This window comes from Schistocerca gregaria, chromosome 5 (genome assembly GCF_023897955.1).
Source record: "Schistocerca gregaria isolate iqSchGreg1 chromosome 5, iqSchGreg1.2, whole genome shotgun sequence".
Taxonomy (NCBI): Eukaryota; Metazoa; Arthropoda; class Insecta; order Orthoptera; family Acrididae; genus Schistocerca; species Schistocerca gregaria.
Window position 1 is genome coordinate 606,267,831 of NC_064924.1, and position 21,495 is coordinate 606,289,325.

Sequence of the window (21,495 nt, forward strand, 5' to 3'; positions counted from 1 at the left end):
ACGCTTTTGTTCACTGGCAGGTCTCCATAGACATCTGTAAGCAATGCCCTGACATTCCAATAAAAGAAACCCACTGACAGTTTACTGCTTGAAATACACCTACGTTATGCCCACTGTTCTCAAGGCTGCTTATACCTGTGCGACCTATAGGAAATACACTAACCTATAGGGGCGGGAGTGGTAATATTCCACAATGTACCACAATAAATTCTGCAGTCATTTCAAAGGAAACCGGCTGTAAGAAATGTGTTTCATTGGTTACCGAACGCCCCTCGTTGATATTACAAGTTGTCTGTTTCGAGGCTTAGTACCACTAAGCTGGCCGGTGTTGCCGTGCGGTTCTAGGCGCTAGTCTGGTACCGCGTGACCGCTACGGTCGCAGGTTCGAATCGTGCGTCGGGTATGGATGTGTGTGATGTCCTTAAGTTAGTTAAGTTTAAGTAGTTGTAAGTTCTAGGGGACTGATGACCACAGATGTTAAGTCCCATAGTGCTCAGAGCCATTTGAACCATTTTTAGTACCGCCAAATATAAGTGGCAAGAGCGAGTCATTAATGTTTATTACCCCCTGGGCAGCAGGTCAGGTGTTGAAGTGTGGACGCAAGGACGCGAAACGTGTTCTCTATACGGCTGGCGATGTGCTTTTGGTGGTGCAGTTACTGCAAGCAATAAACATCAGGTTGTAAAGTTTGTTAGGTCTTTGTGGAAAGACTGTGATGCAGAGAAAAAACAACTCACAAGCTGATGTGTGGACATATTAAGGTATCACATATAAAATTACCTGGGCTTACACGTGTTACACCTTGTATATAAATGGTGTAGTCGATAATGACGAAGGTTTTGCGAGGCTGTTTGCAGACGATGCTGGTTGTCTACGCAAAGGCTGCAACACCAGGAAACTTTAATTAATGCGGGAAGACCTGCCAGGATTGAAGATTGGTGTAACTGACTCTGATCACACAGAAATGTAATGCGTAATTCCAGATATCCATTACTTTTCTATTGCACCACTGGCGATAAATCACTGGATACAGGAAGAAATGGAAAATACCTAAGAATAACGAGCAGATGACAAGCTGAGGTCTGTTGGAGCAACCTGAAGAGAACGTTGGCTCATCAGTGAAAGAAGTGGCTTTCAAAACATTATAATTATCATTTCCTGTGTGTCGCTCATCAATATTCGAAATGGCTTTAAGCACTATTGGACTTGACACCTGAGGTCAACAGCCCAATGACTCAGAACTACTTAAACGTAACTAACGTAAGCACATCACAGACATCCATGCCCGATGCAGGATTCGAACCTGCGACCGTAGCAGTCGCACGGTTCCGGACTGCGCGCCTAGAACCGCGAGACCACCGCGGCCGGCCAACAATAATTGATCACTACCAGTTGCTAGAAAACAGAAAGAAGATGCAGTGAAGAGCAACGCGTTTTGTTGTTAAGCGCGAGATTTAACTGAAATACTTAGCAAACTGAAGTGGCAGACATTGTAAAAGAGTCGTTGTGTATCACAGAGAGGTTTTATGTTGAAATTCCGTGAGCGTACCTTCGGAGAATAGTCGTGCGCCATATATTTTTTCATGTAGAAGCGTCACAAAAATACGAAAAATTTAGAGTAATTATGTTTGCCGAAAGGCGTTCTTCACACGCGCTATTCGAGAATGGAACAAAGTACAATCCGCCACACACGATAAAGTGGCTTACGGACTATAGATGTAGCGGCACATGGTTCGTTCATTTTTCTTCGAATTTCCACCGTTACCCAAAGAGCACACAAATGGTCAGATGACTTGGGCTCATAACGCCACTGACTCGTAGTTTTGTTTAACGAATGTTACATGGCGAAGTCCAAAATTATCTTCCATACTTCAACTGTAGTATAAAATATAAAAAATAGAGTGAATAATCAAGTGATAAAAGTCACATATATAAGAATAATTCTATTAACTTATAATATTCTCGGTATTGATTAGTTAACTAATTTCAACGATACGTAATTAAACACAGGACACCGTGCTACTTTTACAGATTCAGTTCGTCACAAAACAAGTACAACAGTCCGAGACTATAAAACACCTCAGCAGCATCCTTCACTACCAGTTCTGACAGTTGCTTGGTTGAATAACACGCTTAAAATGACACCATATACGTAAACAACCATACTAGGAATCCGAATAATTGCTAAACAAGAAATGAGAGCTCATGATGATTTTAAATAAAACAAATGTTATTAATATTGTATGTCCTAATTCTTCAATTATACCAATTTGCAACTGTCTGTCACTAGAAGTCTTCATACTGCAGCGAGTTAAATAACGCTGTGTGACGGACTACATCTGTGCTGAGAAATAGCCTGCTGTAATCGAACTTCGAATTCCAAGAGTTCGTCGAAACAAGAGCAGCCTATCTTTCAGCATGGAAATGCAATACCATACGCAACCGCTGCCACTTCTGCATCAATTTAACGCCCAGGGTTCCCTGTCATCGATCATCCTGCATACAGTCCCCACTAGGACCCATCCGATTTTCAACTGTTCCCAAAACTTAAAGGAAACCTTTAGACAATCCGAACTTGTGTAGTGATGAACCGGTGCAAGCAGAGGTGATGTGACTCGGTGAACAGACAAAACATTCTACAGTGACGGTATCAAAAAACTGATCTCTCTTTGGGAGGGTGACTATTTGAGAAATAAATGTATAGACATGAAGAACAAAGATGTAAAATATTAATAACGATTGATTTAAAAATGTATAAGAATATTCCCACGAGAAATCCTCAAGCACTGCTTTTCAGCACGCTCTCGTACGAATTAGAAATGCCTTCTATTACTTTTACCTCACTTTAATCTTCCAATAAATTCTATCCTATCTCACCACGATTAATTATAAAACTACTAAGCGTCTATATCGATTATATACAGGTTGTAGGCATATAACATGCAACTAGCGATAGCAGTCGAGAATGGCACCCTGCTCTTTGCAGTCCCAGTGGCAGACAAAATGAAGACAAGACACTGAAATCTCGTACATAGTATTACATAAATGAGAAATGTAATTTAAGGAATGAAATGCTATATAGGACCTATTAGCTGAAGTGCTTCAAGGATCAGTCACTTGATGCAAATGCATTTACGGGAACAGAAAACAGAGAAATATGATACACATATAACACACTCCGATGCGACAAAAATGGGTGTGCGAAGCGAGATGCACCTGGAATCATTTGGAAGTACTTGCGCGACGACAGACACCGAGTCGAGTGGACGCGCCAGCAGCGATGGCAGCAGCAGCATTTGCCTGATACACAGTAATGTAGCTTAGTTTATTTATTCTTTTTTCACGTACTTCTGCAATGCAGTTATCTATACCTGTGTATTTTACTGTGTGGACTAGTGGTAGCCAAATTAACCTAAGTTTCTGTTTTTGCGTAAATCTTGGTGCATATCCCTGAGTAAGGAGGAATACTACTGTAATTCTCCCCCCCCCCCCCCCCACCACCACCACCAGCTCCACGTCACTAAGTTCGAATCTAGTGTCTCGTGCTGGTGCAGGGCAAATAGTTAAATAGTTTCGTTCATTGCATTCTAGTTAGCATACGTATTTCGTGCAGTAGCTTTATCGGTAAGCAGAGTTTCTAGTAACAGTTGGCTGTAGATACGTCCACTTCAGTAGAGAAATTTTTTTCTGCTCAAGTGCTTGTCGTCTCAGGGTGCAGCGATAAATCTTGAGAGCAGTTTTTAGTGTTTTTCACTCTCCTATTTATTATTTACATATATTCCACGCTCAGTAGCGCCATTTGAGATCTTATATCTATTTTTTTCACACTGCGATATCGTTAGTTAATGTGATTGTTGTGAGCGGACACAAGGAAAATTGAAACTTCCTGGCAGATTAAAACTGTGTGCCGGACCGAGACTCGAACTCGGGACCTTTGCCTTTCGCGGGCAAGTGCTCTACCAACTGATCTGCCCAAGCACGACTCACGGCCCGTCCTCACAGCTTTACTTCTGCCAGTACCTCGTCTCCTACCTTCCAAACTTTACAAGGTTCGCAGGAGAGCTCCTGTAAAGTTTGGCAGCTAGGAGACGAGGTACTGGCAGAAAGCTGTGGTACAAAGCTGTGAGGACGGTGCGTGAGTCGTGCTTGGGTAGCTCAGTTGGTAGAGCACTTGCCCGCGAAAGGCAAAGGTCCCGAGTTCGAGTCTCGGTCCGGCACACAGTTTTAATCTGCCGGGAAGTTTCATATCAGCGCACATTTCGCTGCAGAGTGAAAATCCCATTCTGGAGACAAGGAAAATTGGCTCCTGTCCGCAAAAAGCTGCAAGCTGCGTTGACTACCGTCGCCATACGTCTGGCTGATGCTCAAAGTTGGGGCGACATCGGAGCGCTGGTGACGAGACCTGCGAGACCTTTGGTGCCGTCCGAATCTCCTGTTGACCTGGGTGTGGCTGCATCTTCTGATGCGCAACATCTGACCAGTCCGTCCTCATTCGAGGTGCTACCCAGTGTTGATGACAACTCTGAGCCATCACGGAATGCTTCTCATGTTGGGCCAGCGACCAATGTATTGGGTAGTTGTGCTTGTGATTTGGAGCTCCAGTGTTAGGCGGGTGATGGAGCTCCTCAGGTAAATAGCAAGTAAGGCGGGAAAGAACGTCAGTTTGAACTCGATATGTTTGCTGGTGAGCCACGACGGAGATCTAAAGGAGGTCCTGTTGGCAGCTTTCGAGCGCACTGGGTGCAACCAGCTGCATGCAATGGCACGTGTCGGCGTGAATGAGGCCAGCCGTTTGGGTTCTGAGGGCATCCTCGACTCCTTTCGTCGGATGGCTGTTTTGGAGGTGGCAGCTAGCGTCCCACACAGGGTGTAGACTACGCTGTCTATCTGTAGCATCGTACCCAGGGATGTTCGTGGTCCTCTGGTTTAGAAAGAGTGGACGGTCTAACGCCTAGATTCACACGACTCTGCCGCGGAATCAGATGCGAATTTCACGACCACCGCTATTGGGTGCAGAATTGTAGGCTTCCCCTTAATAGGTTAGGGGTGTAGAACTGGCAGGAATGTGCTACTAGGGCAGCAGAGTACATGCTGCCTGCACATGGGGCTTCTTTAGGTTCGATGAACCCTCTATCAAAACGGTCCCTGGGGTGAGGACATCCTCTGCTCATTTCGACGGATGGTAGGAAGATATTTGTGCTTAGCAAGAAAGACAGAATACAAATTTCAGAGAACCTGAACAGGCAGGGTAAAATATTCGCTGATCAATACGGAGATGTGGAGAACACATGGAAAAAACTCAAAGGCATCCTGCAATATGCCCTAGATAGTATGCTTCGAGTAAGGTCCTAAGGGATGGGACGGACCCGCCACGATTTAATAGCCGTGTTTGAAAACTGCTATCCTAGCCGAAAAACAAAAGCTGAATGAAGCAAAAACGAGCGTAAGGAGAGCAATTAGAGAAGCGTTCAGAGACTTTAAAAGTAAAACTTCGTCAACCCATCTGAACAAAAATACTAAGAGGTTTTGGTCGCACGTAGAATCACGTATTCATTCACTCAATGACTACACTGGTACCGAAACGGAAGACAACAGAGGAAAGGCTGAAATACTGGATTTCGTCTTTCGAAGTTTTTCACCGCGGAAGGTAGTAAAACGATCCCTCCTTTCAATCGTAGTAGGAACTTAGAAATGACAGATACTGAGGTAATCGATTGCGGAATAGAAAATCAACTACAATCGCTTAGTAGCGTTAAGGGGTCAGTACCAGATGAGATACCTATAAGAGTCTACAAAGATCATATGAAAGAACTTATTCCGCTTCTAGCAGTAAATTATAGTAGATCGCTTGAGCATGGAAAGATACCTAGCGACTGGAAGAAAATGCAGGTGATACACGTTTTTAAGGGGGCCTTAGGACAGATCCACACAATTTTATAACTGTACCGTTGACGTCAATATGTTGTAGAATAATATAACGTGTTTTATACTTAGGAATTATCACGTTTACGGTGAATGAAAATCTCCCCTGTGAAAATGATCGAGGATTCCAGAACAAGAGCTGCTGCGAAACTCATCTCGCTTTGTTCCTCCATGAGATCCACAGTGCCGTAGACAATGTGGCTCATGTAATTCCATGTTCCTTGACTTCAGGAATGCATTTGAGACCGTCCCGCACTGCCATTTGGTGAAAAAATAAGAGTTTATCGAGTATCGGAGCAGATAGAACTCAACATGTCACTCTTAACGGAACAAAATCGACATAAGTAAGGTAATTCGAGGAGTACCCAAAGGAAGGGTGACAGCACCGTTACTGTTTCCAGTATACATAAATGATCTATAAGAGAGCGTTGGATTCTCTTTAAGGCTGTTCGCAGATAATGCGTTAGTCTATAACAAAGTAGCAAAGTAGCAAGATCCAACGAAGAGCGGTGTGTTTCGTAAAGGTTTAAACAGCGCTGGTACTATCTTGGATCTTGTCTGTTTCTTTTATCGATCCTACTATCTAGGGACGCCAGACAGATGAACAGTACTCAAGAATCGGTCGAACAAGAGGCTTATAAGCTACTTCCTTCGTGGATGACCCTGGCATTACCTTCTTCCACTGGTTGTTTTATGAGGACATAGCACTTAACGACGCTGCAGAGCACACTCTTTCAAGTGTAAGCGTGCAGTAGGAATTTATTTCTCTATGGATGTACAGTATGTTACATTTATTCACTTTCGGTGTCAGCACCCTGAGATTGCTCTGTCCATCAGTTCACTGGTGGGTATTCTTCTTCTGGGGTTGCTACTTTGTTAGTAGTTGGTAACATTAGAAAGCATTGGAGAAACAGACATGAGGCAAAAAAGTCTCAAAAATTCGGAGTTAAGCGTTGTACGTTGGATTCAGAAACAAAAATATTCGTACAGAGCCTTTCGGCAACATGTAGATCGAAGCAATAAGTACGGGAATGGCAAAATTGAACGGCCCGCCCTATGAATTCCACAGGGGCACATCGTTCTCATCACATGCTTCTCTTTATCTTCAAACAATCAAAAGCAAGGGAGATATCTGTCTACAGCGGTCTGAAAGGAAAAAGGGCGTGAACTGCAAGGAATAGGGGCTATTTCAGGACAGAGTGTTCCGTCGACACGCAGCAGTCATCAAAGTCATTAAGGTGCTGAGCTACAGAATTTTCGCCTTAGTTTGACTAGTACAATGATTTTCTGTACAAAAGATAGGATGCAGGCAATAAGACAGCATTGTAATTGGCTCAGCTTGAGACTTCGATATCGCCCGGCGAATTTGAGCTGTGATGTACTGGCGTGGCGAATGACATACTTGTGCGGAGCGATGGTTTGTTTTGTTTAGGCGTGCTACTAGTGTCAGCTTATGCCATGCTTGTAATTTGAATTGGGTTTATAGAGAGCGATGCAAATTCTGATGCTATGGGCACGTTATTGAGTCGACAAGTTTAGTTAAGAGAAAATAATGAGTTTACGCTTCACTCTAACACAGTCTAATATATACAGTCACGACACTCACTACTGAGAAAGTTGATACCATCTGAAAGTGTGTAACTTTAGCGCCCCAAGAGAAAAAAAAAGAAAGCGGCAAAATTGTAGTTCGTTTTTTATCATATTTCTGGTTATTTAGCTAAATAATTATCAAATTATTATGATCGTGAGATACATGTAAAAACAACAGAATCTCCTTGATTCACTGACATAAGCTACAACATAATTATAAAGAAATACTTTCGAATATGTGTAGAATTGTAGCTTACTCCACTGGAAACAAGACCACACAAACACACATCTCATGCACGAGAATGATATTTTTTTTGTCTGTTCGTAATATACCAGACACTTTCCTTGACACGTAACAACTTTTTATTCAACCTAAAGTTTTGCACAGTCTTGCACTTCATCGACTTTTTAACAAATAAATATCTCTGTAAATGTAATTACTTTAGTTGCAAAAGCGGATGTGTTAATGATTCTTGCCATTTGTGGCTCAGATGCAGCAACGATTGTGGAATTGGTTTCTTCTGTGTTGGGAAATAGCTTTATTGCTATTTTTTCTTTCATTATCACATCCGTGGGGGATTTTTCTCCAGCTACAGTTGTGTTAGCTTGCCCGCTACATAAAATAATGTAGGTATTGCATTCCATACTGGTTTTCCCGTTCCATATTCACTGATTTGCTGGAAGTGTAGCGAAGAAAACTTACGTGTTTGAGCAAATATACGACGCCTTTCCTGCAAATGGTCAGGTATGCTGCTCTTTACTAGCACTTTTTCGGTTCTTAAGAAACACCACATTCTCAAGTCAGTATCTGTAGGTTAGAAGAATGTCGTAAATAATCTGTTGTGTGACATAGCGATTCACACCTACTAGGGTTGATAAGAAACCTAAAAAATGGCAAATATACTGCTTTCTTTTTCTTGTCGCTGAAATTTATTGCGGTGCAGACGCTTCTGTTTGTAAAAACCATTCTGCAGACCAATACAAAAAGTTAAGATATACCTTCTCTTTTACAAAATCTCGGCGAACTCTACAGTATAACTTCCTGGCCGCTTGGCGCGCTGCAATCGCGGTGGGCAACAGAAAAGAGGTGGAGTGTCGGGACTGTGTATGTTCGACTGTGACTCTGCTTACACTCCCAATCAGCCAGAGCTTAAACATTATCTTTGATCTTATTATTATTATTATCTTAGTAACAAGAGTAGGCAATGAATGATTAACAACATATGCATACTTGGAATTACTTGTAAATGCATCTTCCTGTCGGAATTTATTCTTCTCAACTTATTTAATGAACATTAATCGTAATACCACTCAAATAAGGAAAAGTGATACTTCGATGATAACGAAATGCGTAAGTTTGCAGAAATTTAATTTTAAATACTAATTGGCTATTTTAACGCAAGTGTAACACACGTGATATTAATAACTGAAAGTGATCTATAAGGATTTACCAGACTTACCTGTATTGGACAGTTGATAAGACGGTAAAGAGCGATAGAATAAAGTAATTCGTCATTTCCAATTCCAGATTAGGGCGTACAACTCCCCTCTAATTGATTTTACTATTTGAAATTGCGCTGTGTTGGTGAAGCCATGTTTTCGAACTGCGTTTTGTCCATTGCTTTGACCAGTGACGTTCTGTGTGACGTGTTGAGTTTAGGATGCGAAGGATGTGAGCGGTTTGGCCTTAGTGACTGGTGTAAATTGTATATGCTGTTTATTCCAAAGAAGAAGTCATGAATCAATGTCGACTGGTGGAATCAGACGATGCGCCAATCCCCAAACGTCTGTTTCTTACCGTATGTGGCGCGAGTTCCGAGGGTAACGCTAGGCGGAAAACGAAGGGCAGGGCTTAAATTGTTGGGAGAGACGCGGTTAGTGATGTTTTTTGACATGCTTCCCACAAATATTTAGTTGTTTTTTGAACTTGGCACGTTTGTCGATGGAGATGTTAGATACGAACCTAGGAAAGCAGCTTAGATTGTTACGAGAAAAAAAGTAGTGATCATATTTATAACCTTGATTCTTAAAGTTTCTTTTTTGTGACATCGTGCAGACATGGCACATTCGAAATAGATTATTTTTGTAAGAGATGTGTTGTAGGCGGTTGCTGGATGTTTGTAGTGGACGTTTAGGTCTGCGATTCGGTTTATACACTCCTGGAAATGGAAAAAAGAACACATTGACACCGGTGTGTCAGACCCACCATACTTGCTCCGGACACTGAGAGAGGGCTGTACAAGCAATGATCACACGCACGGCACAGCGGACACACCAGGAACCGCGGTGTTGGCCGTCGAATGGCGCTAGCTGCGCAGCATTTGTGCACCGCCGCCGTCAGTGTCAGCCAGTTTGCCGTGGCATACGGAGCTCCATCGCAGTCTTTAACACTGGTAGCATGCCGCGACAGCGTGGACGTGAACCGTATGTGCAGTTGACGGACTTTGAGCGAGGGCGTATAGTGGGCATGCGGGAGGCGGGTGGACGTACAACCGAATTGCTCAACACGTGGGGCGTGAGTTCTCCACAGTACATCGATGTTGTCGCCAGTGGTCGGCGGAAGGTGCACGTGCCCGTCGACCTGGGACCGGACCGCAGCGACGCACGGATGCACGCCAAGACCGTAGGATCCTACGCAGTGTCGTAGGGGACCGCACCGCCACTTCCCAGCAAATTAGGGACACTGTTGCTCCTGGGGTATCGGCGAGGACCATTCGCAACCGTTTCCATGAAGCTGGGCTACGGTCCCGCACACCGTTAGGCCGTCTTCCGCTCACGGCCCAACATCGTGCAGCCCGCCTCCAGTGATGTCGCGACAGGCGTGAATGGAGGGACGAATGGAGACGTGTCGTCTTCAGCGATGAGAGTCGCTTCTGCCTTGGTGCCAATGATGGTCGTATGCGTGTTTGGCGCCGTGCAGGTGAGCGCCACAATCAGGACTGCATACGACCGAGGCACACAGGGCCAACACCCGGCATCATGGTGTGGGGAGCGATCTCCTACACTGGCCGTACACGTCTGGTGATCGTCGAGGGGACACTGAATAGTGCACGGTACATCCAAACCGTCATCGAACCCATCGTTCTACCATTCCTAGACCGGCAAGGGAACTTGCTGTTCCAACAGGACAATGCACGTCCGCATGTATCCCGTGCCACCCAACGTGCTCTAGAAGGTGTTGGTCAACTACCCTGGCCAGCAAGATCTCCGGATCTGTCCCCCATTGAGCATGTTTGGGACTGGATGAAGCGTCGTCTTACGCGGTCTGCACGTCCAGCACGAACGCTGGTCCAACTGAGGCGCCAGGTGGAAATGGCATTCCAAGCCGTTCCACAGGACTACATCCAGCATCTCTACGATCGTCTCCATGGGAGAATAGCAGCCTGCATTGCTGCGAAAGGTGGATATACACTGTACTAGTGCCGACATTGTGCATGCTCTGTTGCCTGTGTCTATGTGCCTGTGGTTCTGTCAGTGTGATCATGTGATGTATCTGACCCCAGGAATGTGCCAAGAAAGTTTCCCCTTCCTGGGACAATGAATTCACGGTGTTCGTATTTCAATTTCCAGGAGTGTAGTAGAGGTGCACTTGAATGAGAACGAGTCTTTAGTAGTTACTAGTTCTCTAATTGTTTCTGGTTTTTGAACTGTGCTTTTAGTTTACAGTCTGATATTCTAGAGTGAAAGTTGTGTATTTGTGTGAAGTTTTGCCTTGGAGTTTGTTTAAATAATTTGTTGTTTGCAGTATGGCTTGTGCTTCGTGTGTATGTTTTGGGGCCACTTTGATTAAATTTTTTTGTAAGGTGACCATCAAGAGCCGTCAAGTAATGTATAAAATCTTTGACCATCAGCTGCTTTTATTTTAAACCCATGTATCTCGACTGGTTCAAGTCATAGACCATATTCGCCGATAAGAGTTAAGTGATTTAACCCACAACGTACAATTTGTCATTACTTAAATAATGGTTATAACGTGTCAGGAATATCAAAATACGACACAGGACTTTCAGAAGCAAACATTCTATTACCAAGTGAGATCGTAGTTTGTTTATGGAATGGATATTTCTTTGAAATGATGTTCTTAGATTTGTGTTTGGTCAGTTTTATTTGAGGAGAGTGGGGCTGGAGGGGGGGGGGGGGGGGGGTTTATGGAACGATGTCTTCATTAGCACTGTATACATATAGTGAATTTCGTCATCCTTATTAGCTTTGTTCAAAAATGGCTCAAATGGTTCTGAGCACTATGGGGCTTAACTTCTGAGGTCATCAGTCCCCTAGAACTCAGAACTACTTAAACGTAATCAACCTAAAGACATCACACACATACATGTCCGAGGCAGGATTCGAACCTGCGATCGTAGCGGTCGCGCGGTTTCAGACTTTAGCGCCTAGAACCGTTTGGCCTAGCTATGTTGGTAGGGAAATGTCTGCATCACTGTCTTCGTTTCAGCTATGCATGTCAGGTGAAATTTCCAATACTGATCATAATGGATTTTCTCCTTTAGCCTGGAGTGGGTGATGGAGGGGGGGGGGGGGGGGGATATAACTGTCTTCGTTTGAGCTACATAGGTCTAGAAATACATTCTATTCTAGTTGTGTGTTTCCTATTGTTTTTGGTTAACTCTCTTGGAGTGACGTTAAAATTAGTGTAGTATTCTTAGTTTGTCCCGCCTGGAATTCCCTAAATCCCATGGTTGTCTCATTAGTTTCATTTCATTAAGTAACTGAAATATTTCGCATTTTTCATATGTTCGTTTGCGACCATAATGGTCTACTTGTGGTAGTAATCTTGAAGTATGCCAGAGGCCTGCTATTAAATCTGTGGTTGTCATGATAAATAAAGTACGCTTTATATCCCCGATATAACGTCATAGGTCACGGTAGACGTGTGGAATCGGAACGTGCGGTAATCCCAAACGTTGTACTGCTTACCGCGTTCCCCAATTTCAGCGACTTTTGGCCGTATGTATTGGCATCAATTTTTAGCTTTCTGCAATGGTATCACTTTCTGCTCTTTGTACTGGTACCTAGTTTTTCAGTTGAGTTATAGCCGTCGACCGATGTTTCAGGAAAAGTTTAGACTTGAGCCAGTGCCATACTTACGTGTTTCAAGAAGGAATGTTGCCAGTGCTTGCCGTGATGTACTATGAGAACAGAAGAAGGGGTGTGTCAGCCGTTCATGTTACACAGCCCATGAGAAACCAGCAAACAGACAACGTGTTTCGAAGTATTAATTTCGGAAGAAGGGGCGAAACATTGCCGCAAAAGTAGATTATAGATTTATTTGCTCCTTATTTGTGTCGTAGCTATTGAAACCGTGCTAGTATCTGCAAACCAAGGACAGCGTCACAACTCATGATATACAAGAAAATATAGTGAAATATTTCTGTGCTTCCTATTGCTACGCAATCGATCTGTTTGAGCACACTCAGTAAGTGGATCAGAGTTTTTTAATTAAGTCATGGGAGGAACTGTGTAGATCAATGTTTTTGTTTCTTTTCTATTTTTGTTTTGGATCATGGAATGAAGTATTTTGATCATTATCTTTTAATTAGAATGTGTGAACAGGTTCGTGGGCCAATGTTAATATATCGAACGTGCAACTCCCTTGTGATTAACATTGATCCACTTATTCACTGATCTTGCGCATATCGATTGCATATTCATTTTCACACCTCATTTGATATTTGCAATTTCCTGTGAGACGTTCACCAACTCATTACTTTCGGGGAAATGGAAAGAAAAAGTAAAAATGAGTCTCCTGCTACAGACGTTTCTTCCCTGACACTACTACAGTGCTAACAGTGAAAGGTAAAGTATTAGAAATGACAGGGGAAACGGTTCGTAATAAGAAGCGATTTCCGTGCTATAAGCGGTAATGGTCACGCAGGCGGTGTGAATTGTGTATAGGTCTTACGGCCGAGCCATGCGTTCGTAGCACAAATGCTTCGTTTACTTGTTTGTAGTTGCATCACTATGCTAACCAATTATTGTTCGCACGATGGAGTACAATGAAATGCAGCATCAGTTAGATTACACTAAGAGTGCTTTAACTTATGTTTCCTAGTTGAAAATGCTACTTTTATGACCAGTTGCTTAGTGTGTCAACGTACCTTCTATTTCGCACCCATATAGTTATGCACGAACGAGTATGGAGCCATTAACGAAAACAAACTAACCGAGTGTCGATAACAATGTATACTGACGACGTCAAATGTTGATAATGGTGTAGTTTCTGCATAGTTTAGGGTTATATTACATGTGGCGCACTAAGTTAATAAGTAACCGTCGGGATGACAGGCACTGACTTGTTATCCCTAGATGCAGAGATCTTTTAGTCACATTACTCTTTTAAGTGTTATTAGTTTGAATGAATTTGCTGATGAACTTACTTAGCAAATTTTGAGAGGCATGTTCTGTGGGTTCTAAATGATTGTATTGGTGCACCAATATTACAATAGCTTTTTTTAAAAAAATATTGCCCAAATGGATCTCTTACTCAATAAAGAAAAGATGAAGGAATTATTCCGACCTAACGTCCATCGAAGAAGAGGTAATAACAAATGGAGCTCGTATTGTGGAGAAAATTGTACGAGTCGAATTACGAGGGAAACATACTTGCGGTTTCCTTAATCTACTTAAAGAAACCACCGAAACCATAGATGCTGATGGAAATATTATTGACTTGTACCAATGTTAATCCAAATGCGAGGCCCGCGTCTTACCATAATGCCACCTCACTAGAACTAAAATAAATAACGAGACTATGTTATCCCATTAAGCCGAAGTTTTATTAAACCGGTAGCTTTGGTTTCAGGTGGTTATGGCCACGGTGTCGTGGTCGAATAACTTAGCAGCCAGACGGCCTTCTACTCGCGCCGAGTTGAAGACGGCGCCCCGAGCAGGCAGCTTAAGATTTGGTGGCTATGAAGAGCTGCATGGTGTGGAGTGTTCAGTCTCCGTGGGTTGGCGGGGAGTCCACTGGAGTGACTCTTCTCCAGGCGCCGAGTTGACGGCGGCGCCTCCAGCAAGCAGCATGTGATTTGGTGGCTATGAAGAGTTGCATGGTGTGGAGTGGTGAGCCTCCGTGGATTGGCGGGGAGGCCACTGGAGTGACCGACCCGTCGACAAATTTAAAATTCAGAATTAAAAACGTGATCACATTATGGTGGGTTGATATATGTAGAGAAAACTGCAAAATTATCGTAGCACCCGAGGCTAATATAGGGTCGATTTCTGTATCTATATTGTTGAGACTGTAAAACAGACACGGAATACAGTTACTAGTTTATAACTATTGGCACAAGTGTAGTAAAAGAGTGCAATAACAATATATTTTATAAATTGTTTTCCGCCCCTTATACGGGTATATTGAAGGAATGTTTCTGTCTCCCCTGATAATCAATCAAGATTGCTAAGTATTATAAATAAGTATTTAAATGTGAGAACTACCAGAAATGACTGCCTCTATCCTGTTCCCTGATTATAGTTCCTTCTGATCACTGTATCGTGATGGCAGGTGGATGTCACAAGTATGAGAATATTTCTACCTTTATTCTGACCATTAGACTGAACTACGTTCTACGCATAAAACAACCAAGGCAACTGAGAATGTTGGTATATGCACTTATGCCAGAAACGTAGAGTTTCTTATTCTTAGAACAAGTTCCCAAAATGTTGAATTGAAATTCCGAGGGTGTCATGGATAATTACATGACAGAAAAGTAAACCTTGATACAGTATAATAGAACAGAACCAAAAGACCAGCATACGTTGATCAACGTGAAACTATACTGAAAACTTGATAACTCTTTCGTCGACGGGAGGAGATAAGAATGTTTCCTGAAACTCCCTCCATACTGTGAGGGTAGGAAAGCACATTGTACCGTTCATTCTTAAGATGACATAGAACCTAGCAATAGTACGGCGAAATAATAGACTATCGAAAAAGGCTGCGTATCCGCCAACAATTCAAAACCGTTATAGAAGAATAGTATTGCAAGCATCGTGATAACCACCCAAAGCTCAGTACAACGGAATTTACGGTTCGACCAAGGAATTTTGCATTTTTTATGCATGTCTCTGTACCTAAGCTGACAGCATTTCAGTGATATTAAAAACGTATAATTGTAGAGTGGGAAAAATAACGCAAACGCCGGTTACCATTCTGAAGGGAGTTACGATGAGGCCATTAGAAACTAAAATTTGCAGATCGAAGTTTCACTCACCGTAGCAGTGTGGCTTTCCTCTTCTCACTGCAGACGTCTCTGCAGCAGCTCCGCAAAAAACTCGTCAAGTGTAAATTGACGCTCCTGTTGAAAAAGAACTTATTAATTTTCTGATATTCAACATGTGGAGTAATACAGAACATGTGTTAGATTCTAAAATGGTCCTTTTTACGAAGTGCTACATTTATCAATAATTTTGCTACCTACATTTATTGATAATATTTATACAATGATCGATTTTAATATTCAAGTATAATCGGAACATAATCTGAACACCTTGAAACCTATTGCCATTTGTTCCTATACTAAGCTAATTTACGCTCACCGGAGCAACACGGATTTCTTCTTCTTCCTGCAGCCGTTTCTGCAGTAGCTCCACAAAAAACTCGTTAAGTGTAAATTGACGGTCCTGTTGGAAAAGACATCTTTAGTTTCATGATGTCCAACGTGTGTAATAATACAGAGTTTATGCTATTTGCTAATATGTCCGAGTGTAACAAAGTGTTATATTTAAACCCGAATTATGCAACCTTCAGTTACTGGTTTTTTGGCCTGTTCGGACAGTAAAGAGACAGAACTACATGTTCATCAGTCCCCAATTCCTTACTCAGAAGGGTCTCAGATTAAAACCACACCGCAAAAGAATCTGGGAAAGTAAAAAAGTCGTAAAAGTAACTGGGAACATAACACAAAGAGGAAACGGAAGAAGCAAACTGAAAGGGGGGAAAAGTGCACTAAATGAAACAAATGCCGTAGAAAGTATTAAAAAATACAGCAGATGGCGTGGGCTGGCTGATCGCAAGAATAAAAAACGATGAGCCAACCACTCTGAAACACACTAAAATCTCCATCCTAGAAACACAAAGCTATAAAAACACAGATAGGGAATCGACGAACATCAAGGCGAAGAAATAGCAAAGAAAGTGCGGGGAAGAGTTAAAATGGAGGGAGGATGAAGACCTGGCAGAGAAGGGCACAGGCGCATCCTTACGTTGATGCATACAGTGATTCACTTTAATACCCAAGTAATGTCACTCTTCCCCACTTCTCAGCAAACAGTAATTCTGACAGATAACTAATATACCGTCATATCTTAAGTTTTCTAGGCGCGATTGATTAATGATATACTTCCGGGCATTTTGCTGTGTCTTTATCCCTATTTTGTGCACAATATTTCATCGATTGATGGGGCAGTCTTCGTCATGTCTGTCAGAGCATTAACTACTATCACTTTCGTGAGTGAGTGATCATGTAAACAGGAAACGAAAAATATACTTTGAAACCAAACGCTATTATTTCATATACAGGTCTAATTTACACTCACCGAAGCAACACTGATTTCTTCTTCTTCCTGCAGCCGTTTCTGCAGCAGCTCGAGAAAGAACACGTCAAGTGTAAACTGACGCTCCTGTTGGAAAAGAACATATTAGTTTTATCATAAAGAATACTTTTATAATTCAGATATGGCGATAATTCTTAATATGTACAGGTGTTACGAAGTGTAACACTTATTAAGAATGTATGGGGCTGTAGATAGCAATAGTGAGTATACATTGTTTCGCTGTAATAGCTACCATTATGGTATGGGCGAACTGTTAAGCTGGAACGACAGAGGGGTACAGAGGAATTATTCAAGGTGCAGGGTCGCCATTGACCATTTTATTCTCTGTCCTGGTGTGTTCTTTCTCTAGAAATGAAATGAATTAAGAGGGACTGTGACAATTTTTACTAACAGTTCCAGTTTCTCTATTCTCTGACTCCTCCGAGAACAAAATTACGCTTCGAAGTATGAAATTCAGTAACCCATTTCCTCTGGTCATCAGGTATTAATCCCAGTTAGCAGGTAACTCGTAGAGTAACCAGATGGTTTGCAATGGTGTCTTCTGCCAGTCACTTATCTTGGATGCATATTATGTGAAGCTCTGCTCTTACAAGAAATTTCAGCATAATTCTCTACAATTTATTAGGGTCTTTTCCCTTCTCAAGCACCTCCGTATCAGCATCATTGTCCAGGCATTTTTTATTAATGCTGCACAACTTCCCGGATGGTCAGTGTTAATTTTAATGGCCATCAGCAGAGATGTTGCAACCATTTAATCGGCTTTCGCCTAGACTATCAACTTCGTCTTATCTAATGCCAGAAATGGGGATATAATATGCTAGTAACATGGAGCAGGAGTCTGTGGGATGAGGGGAAAAGACCAAGCTTATCATGCAGCCAAGGAGGTCTGTCAGCAACCAACCCATCGAGACAACATGCCATTATCCTGCAGGTGAGAAAGACATACGGCTGTTGGAATAGGCGAGTGCCGAATCAGACCTAGTGTGTGTGTGTGTGTGTGTGTGTGTGTGTGTGTGTGTGTTTAGTCGCACGTGCTTGCGTGTGTGTGAGTGTGTAAGTAAGGTTTTTAGACATTTTTTACATTTTAATTCTTTGTTGAACTTTTACTGTTTTAGCACATTGAACCTCACTCTTCCCATAAACGTGCTGCTTTCTTCCACTGAAACCAACACACAAACGTCATAGTCAGTAGTCTAGAAGAGATTCCTGTCTTAGATGTATTATTCATAATGAACTGTCACATGGGATGTTTATAGCGAACCGCAGATTCATTTACAGTAAATTGTGACAGACTGTAATACCTTTTGACCACCCTATCTACAATGAAGTAGCTCTAAAACTTTAGTGCTCTCCTTATTATGTCAGTAATGCAACGTGACGTGGCTCACCTCAAAGCTACCTCGAGCAGCGGCCAAAGTCTTGTCCAGTCGCAGACCTTCGTCTTTCTCCCCTCCCACACACCGGGAGAAAAACGCCTTGATGCTTCGGAACATTGCCGTAACGATAACGGGCAGCACGTTAGATACCACCACCCCGTGTCCACGAGTAAATCTTATTTTCATGTCTCACAAGTGTATCGCAAGGAAAAACTTGAGACCGTGATGTTATGTCTTTAAATTTAACTTCTGTATTATTAAGAGCTGTCAGTGTTACAAAGTATCTTTACCATCAAGATAGATTAATATCATTAATTTACTTGAAAAATATTATCCATTTATGACTGGTGAGGAATTCATTACTTTAATTCCCTTTTACTAATTCCAACCAGATGAATTAAAATAACACTAGTTCTTCGATGACAGCCAAAGGTTTGTTCATTACGAGGTACATTTATTCTGCAATGAATAATTTTGTTTCCATAGCAGTTACTTAAGGTTATTACTATGAGACAGTCAGACAGTACTATTAGCAAGACTGTGCATCGCTACACTATTTTCAGATATACACCAAGTATAGTTATTTAAACTTCGCATTTGGGCAGACATTAGGCCGCTATTTGGTTACTACCATCCGTTCGTTCAGTATAACACCGTGAGGCAGGATGGTAATTCAATTATTGAATATTGAAGGGAACATCTTGCTGGTGATATGAAGTTACTAGTAAATAGTCTATGCAACAGTGTGGTTGTGTAAATCTCAAATCTCTCCACAGTGTCTAAGGAGATTACGATTTTTACCCGTTGTCTAAGTCAGTGTATTGTCACCGGACTATGCCTTTCCTTCTTTATGGCAGAGTCATCAACAACCTACGTTCTTCACTAAGCCCAGAATCACTGTTCAGCGTCATGTCAACTATTCAACAACACGTGCGACGTAACAACCATATTTACGATTGAAATTTAACCAGCGACATTTGATTTAAGAAAACGTCAGTACACCTTAACGATATTCAAAGGCATTATTTTAATTTCTTTGAGTAACAGAAAGAGAAAATACTTTTGATATGGTGACATGTCAACTCATTATAACTGCACTCAGCTGGAACTTGTTTATTTATTGCCTTCTGCTTCACAGGAGGTAGAATATAACAGATTTGGTGACACAGATAGGTGACGCCGCTCTCGTTGTGAAATTAAATAATAAGTTAAAGAATAGACGATTCCAGCAACTAACATTGTGAAAACCTCAGCAAAGAAATCTGTCCCTAAAAGTCACGCTCTCTCGTAAGCTTTGTAGCTGCATGACGTATTGAAACAAAGTACTGGAAAGTCATTGGAATTTTTTTTTTCATTTTACATACCACGAAATCACCTCACACTACGTCGTAACGTTTCAGTGTTCCACTACTTCGCCGCTACACATCCAGTCATTTATAAGCTTCTACGATATTAAAACCGCATCTGAATCTATACAGTAAGTAAACAGAAGATACTTAAATCAGTAGTTCATACCTCTCCCGGATACATTGCACCTCGCTTCTGAAGCTGGGCGTTCGCTTCGTTCAAAGCTTCTAGAGGTCCTCAACAACTTTAAAATAATACCATATATGAATCAAAGCTGGAGCCTTTTTAATTTAATAACTCACACGACAAATTCTTATCGTTATTTCAGGTGCTCGGGTGAATACGCATGTAAGTGCTAGGCAACGGTTCTCTACGGTTTAGGTAACATAGCATCGGTGCCAGCATATCCTGTGAACAACATTAAACAGCAACGCCAGTAGCTGCAGAGCTCTACACTGTTCAGCAACGTCGATGGAAATGGGTAAATTTTAAATAAATCATTGTATGTACCATTAATTATTTTTTTGCGACTGGGAGGTATCGAGCAGTATCTAATGAAAAAACCTGAATAGCTAATCAACTCCCAATGGGTTTAACTGCTAATTACATTACAAGATATTAATGCAATTTCCTGAAGCAACAGGACACGAAAACTCCTTTGTTACAGAGTCAACTCGACTAAATGTTACTCTACACAGCTGCCATCAGTTTCCAAAGCGTCTTCTTCTTCACAGACGGAAGAAAGTTCCAGCGGCATGACTGTGCAATGATCACAGTCAACATGGATGTACAACTGAGAAGCAAGGAGTTGGTGACACTTATCATTGTGACTAATCTGTGAATGTATGAGAAACGTAAGTGAACTTCGTCAGAAACTCAGTAAAGGAGTTCGTCTCTACAAGTCAGGCGCCTATCTTATGAACCTGTATGTAAAATTACACAAATTGATCTTTCACATGTTACACTGTACTAATTACGTGTTCCGAAGCCATAACACTGCCCGTCGTAAAACTTCAACATGCCAGTGCTTTACACTAAATTCGCAGTCATTTAAATGCTTATACGATATTCTGATTGGAGATGGCTTTGTATGGTAAATAAATAGGTTGAATTTAAGTGAATGGCTCATACCTCTTGCGGGTACAATGCAGCTCGGTTCTGAAGCCGGGCGTTAGCTTACTTCAAAGCTTCTAAACCTCCGTAAGAACTTTAAAAAGTTTCCTTAGTTGTTCTTGAAGCACAAACTTCGGCGCTACAACACTTGAATGAAAACTGAAGCTTCTTTTACTGAATAACTCACAGAACGAACTCGTAAAGGCACTTCTAGTACTCGAGAGAATACGGAAGTAATTGCTAGGCAACGGTCCTCGACGGTTTAGGTGACATAACATTGTTGTTAGCATACCCTGTGATCAACGTTAAATAGCAACCCCACCAATAGCAATCCCAGCAAATACAGAGAACATTATTTTATAGGAACGTCGATGTCAATAGGTAAACAAGCACTGCAGTAAAATTTTTAGTAATTTAAATATATGTCAGACGAAATAATCATGCCTTGCTATTGGAAGATATACAGCAGTGTCTAAAGGATGAAACGCCCGAATAACTAATAAATTCAACAAGAATTTACCAATTAAAAATACTCCAAGCTCTTAATTCAATTTCTTTAACCAATAAGAGAGTTATA